The sequence below is a fragment of the Citrus sinensis genome, chromosome 4 (assembly GCF_022201045.2).
Source record: "Citrus sinensis cultivar Valencia sweet orange chromosome 4, DVS_A1.0, whole genome shotgun sequence".
NCBI lineage: Eukaryota > Viridiplantae > Streptophyta > Magnoliopsida > Sapindales > Rutaceae > Citrus > Citrus sinensis.
Window position 1 is genome coordinate 13,356,855 of NC_068559.1, and position 4,972 is coordinate 13,361,826.

A 4,972-nucleotide genomic window follows, 5' to 3' on the forward strand; every position below is an offset into this window, starting at 1 on the left:
TGAGACATTGCACACACATCGCACAACTTAGAAAGGCCACTCGTATCGCCTCACTAAACTCTTATGGACTTTTCTCAAAGTCTTGAATTGTTGGGGTAGGAGCTTGACCATGACTTGGTTGCCTTCCTTGTATTTGATGTGACGTCTCTTTGAATCAGCCCATTTTTTCAATCTCCGTATGGCTTTGTCGAGATATGCTCTCATTCTATGTGCCTTCTCGTGCAATTTGCAGGCGAGCTTATGAGGCACAAGGCTTTTTCCTTAATAAGCCAAGGCTAGGGTATTGGGCGTAATGGGCTAGAATCCCATGATGATCTCCAATAGACTCTTGCTTGCAATCTCGCTCCATTGAAGATTATACGAGAATTTAGCAACATCTAGCAATTTAACCCAATCTCGCTGATGAGCACTCGTATAATGCCTCAAATACATCTTAAGAATATTGTTGATACACTTGATTTGCCAATTGGTTTACGAGTGGAAGCTTGTCGAGAACTTGAGATTGGCTCCCAATAACTTAAACAGCTCCATCCAAAAGCGGCTAGTGAATCGTGGGTCTCGATCACTCACAATACTCTTCGGACCTACCTATAGCTTCGCGACATGCTTGATGAAGAGGCGGGTAGCTTCATCTGCTTTACAATCGGCTAATGTGATAATGAAAGTCGTGTACTTGCTGTAGTTGTCAACAACTACCATGATGATTCCGCACCCTTCAAACTTTAGTAAGGCCAAGATAAAATCCATAGTGACATTTTCCCACAGTCTTGATGCTATTGGTAGGGGCTCCAATAATCCTACCAAAAGTTCGCACATAAGCCTTGATATCGTCCTTCATGTATGGCCAAAAGTATAAGGCTTGGACTAGTGTCGTCATGCACTCAACTCTTGGTGACCAGCCCACTTTGAGTCGTGGCACTCCTTAATGACTTCCGTCTACAAATTTCCCCACCTAGGACTAAACAGCAGATCTCCTTTGGTAAGGAAGATGTCTTCATCTTGCCAAAATCGCCCTGTCTTGCCTTCAAGAACTTTCCCCAACAAGTCATTCACTAGAAGGTCTTGTTGGAGATCTTCCTTAATGCGTTGGACAAGGTTGGATTTCAGTTGGCTCATGCTATATGTTGTTTGAAATTCTAGTTATACAACCCAAGAGGGGGGTGAATTGGGATTAAAAAAATTATTCTAAAACAAATCTCAATGTAAATCTAAAACAAATTTAAAGCAATAATAAATAAATCTATCACAATATAAAGAGATAAGGGAAGAGAGAATCAAACACAGAGATTTTTACGTGGTTCGGCCAACCTTGCCTACGTCCACGCCTTCAAGCTTTCCGGGCTTGAGGATTTCACTAAATAAGCCTCTAAAGCTCTAAATGCTTACACTTGACTTCAAATGTGTCAATAAACCTTTACCATAAGAGATTATACCCAATCTCCTAACCCAAGTGTCTCTCAACACTTACAATCACTCAAAACAAAAACTAAAAATTTTGTTCTTCACTCACACAATACTTAAGATTACAAATCAATGCACAATGTGTGAATAAATGAAGCAAGAATGAATTTTAAAGCTCTATGAAGATTGTGTTCTCGATTATAAGCTCAGTGATGGTGTTGTGATCAACTTGTGTTTGAATTTGAATGAGCTTATTTATAGTTGGAGCTGAAAAATAGATAGTACAGACTGTCTGCCCATAAACGGATCGCCGTTAACCATTAACGTTAAACCGTTTGTTCTGGTCAAAGTTACCATTGAGCCAAATTTCAAATTAACGGTTGACCGTTTGTCATTACTCTTTTGCCGTTAAATTCCAGAGACCTGCAAAACAAACTCCAGCTATTCATTCTTACTAAACGGTTAAAGCTTAACAAGGAATAACATTCTAGAATTTATCGGTTAGCCGTTTGATGTTAACAGTTCACCGGTTATTTCCAGTGACTTGCAAAAACGAATTAGTCTTATCCGTTTCTATTAAACGGTGCAAGATTAGCATATGCTTCCAATCTGGAATATACCGATTATAAACGGTTCACCGTTTAATTCCAGTGACCTTTTCAACATATTATTGTTTTCCGTTTTATATAACCGGTTAGAGCTTAAGCAACGTTTCCTCTCTGGATTTTATTGGTTAACCGTTTTGAAGAAAACGGTTCACCGTTTATGTTCAGATTCATTTAGCTAACCAAAAATTGCAAGGGATCATTTTTCAATTTGAGTTTATCAATAATCCATATTTCATGAACATAATAGGAATGATTATAAGGCTTTTGTTTATTAATGAATAACTCCAACATTTTTAATCAAAGTCATTTAAAGTTTGTTATCATCAAAATCAATACTATGAACATGTTCAAGTTAACATTGTCAATTCCGCTTTACGACTTATAACGTCTGCAACGACATTGGATTTCACGTGCTTATATTCGAGCCGATAATCGAATTCCAAGAGAAAGTCTTTCCTTCTCTTAGACAGTGTAGTGGTGTTCCATGTCATTAAGCTTACGATTCGTAAAACATATTCAATGGCCTTCTTGCATAAGTACTCCGCCAATGGCAAATTTGGAGGCATCCTTGTAGACTTCGAAAGTTTTGTGTGGTCAGGAAGAACGAGGACATGCTCCTCGGAGATAGCCTTCTTCAAGTCTTCTAATGTGTGTTGGCATTCTTCGGACCAATGCCATGCTTTATTTTTATTGAGTAAGTTAGTTGATAACTCTATGAAATAAGAGTTATTATGGCACTTTTAGACTTAAATCAATAATACTTAGAGAGTAAATAATGTGTTTTCATTGCATTTTTGTTATATTTTTCATAAACATTCATCTTAGTTTATTCGTAACAAATTTTATTTGATTTAGAATAATTTGTATGCTAAATCATATGTATAATTTTAGGTGTTTGGAAGCCCAAATTTCAAGGAAGGAATGTTGATGCAACAGGCTTGCAAAAGATAAAAAATAACTTGGCTATAAAAAAATTGAAACAAATCTGGAACAGTGCAGCTGCTGTAGCAACCATTACTATAGTAATCCTGGAACAACGACAGAGAAAATTCTGTGCAGGATAATTACATAATTGCGATCTGCAGTTTCCTAATCTGACTTATGCGCGACCTAGGCTTCCATTTACCCTAATTTTCAACTATAAAAGAAACACACATCATAAAGAAAAGAAAGGGGGTCGTCACCTAAGGAGAAAAACACAAAGAAACAAAAGAAAAATAAGATTTAAGAGAGAGATTAAGGGCTGCACAAGAGGAAAAATTACAGAGATCAATTGGGAGTTCAATCCTTCTTATCCTTCTCTTGTTTTCGTGTTTTCTATTTATTCATGGGGATGTGTTTCATGGCTGAAACTTTGTTCTTTATTTTTCTTTTTCAAATCATGAATTAAATTTATTTGTAGTTGAGTGATAAACAATCTTGATGGTTTATTGACTGAAAATATGTGTTGCTGCATGTTTGCTGTAGCATTTTATTTTGATAGCATTTATTTTTATTCATTATTTCGGCTGATCACCCATTTAATGATACTAGCTAATGAAGAGCCGCAAAACAGCAAATCTTAGTGGAACATATCAGAACAATACTTGGTTTTAGATTGAGTTTCTTGGATTGAGTTTTACTTGATTCCCAAAAAGGTTATACTTAATCTAAGATTACTGATGAACTAGATATAGAGATTCACCTTGTAAGGTAAATAAAACCTAAGCGTGTAATGCTATATCTTATGTCGGCATAACAACTGATCACTGTTAGGTTGTATATAAATATAAGATATCCAACATACGACGGCTGAAGATACATAAGGATTCTGCCCGGTGCTGTAGTAAATGCTGTAGTAACCGAGCCAACCATTAGAAAATAGTCAAAACCATTAAGAGAGTTTATTTACTCAACTACTCTATATTCCCATTTGTTTTATCCTTGAGTTTGACGTGATAATTTACTTTGTTGCATTTTATTTATTGTATTTTTATTTTAATTAGTATATTAGTTTCATTAATTGTTTTATTTTAATTTAGAACAAAATCTGCACTGTTAAAATTGTTGTAGCAAGTCTGATAACATCAATCTCTGTGGAGACAATCTTGAATACTCATCACTTTATTACTTGTTGTGTACACTTGTACATTGACGCCAGTAGCATTAGTATTTATACCTAACACTAGTCAAGGGTGACGCATTGGCTAAATATCCTTTGATGAAGCAGTAATAGTATTTTACCAATCCAAGAAATGATCGAAGCTCAAGTACTTTGATGAGAGGTTTCCACTCAAGGACGGCCTTTACCTTCGAGTTCTCTATCATTAACTTCTTATCTGTTATTTTGTGGTCAATGAACTCCACCTCTTGTTGAGAAAATGAACATTTCTTCATCTAAAGGTAGAGTTCGTTATCTCATAGTACTTAGAGGATTATTGCATTGTTGGGCATGTTCTTCGAGGGTGGTGCTATATACCATAATGTCATCCAAGTACATGACAACGAAATGACTGAGGAAAGGTTGGAGAACCTTATTCATAAGAGTGCAAAATGTGGCCGATGCATTAATGAAACCAAAAGGCATGACAAGGAATCTGAAAGATTCGTACCTTATAACACATGCTGCCTTCAGTTTGTCTCCATTGGCGTTGCGTACTTGGTAGTACCCAGGCCGCAAGTTAAGTTCAATGAAGTACCGTGCTCTGCCAAGTTGATAAAAAAGATCCATTATCAAAGGGATCAGATACTTGCTCTTGGCTGTGATCTTGTTGAGTGCCCAATAGTCAATGCACATCCGTAAAGTCATCATTCTTCTTTTCAAAGAGAACCGGTGAACCGAATGGAGCCTTAGATGGGCGGATGTAGCCCACGTCCAACAAGTCCTTGAGTTATTTCCGCAACTTCTCAAGTTCAGGTGGCACCATGTGATAAGGCACCATGGCTGTTAATTTAGTACCTTGTTCGAGCTCGATCTCATGATT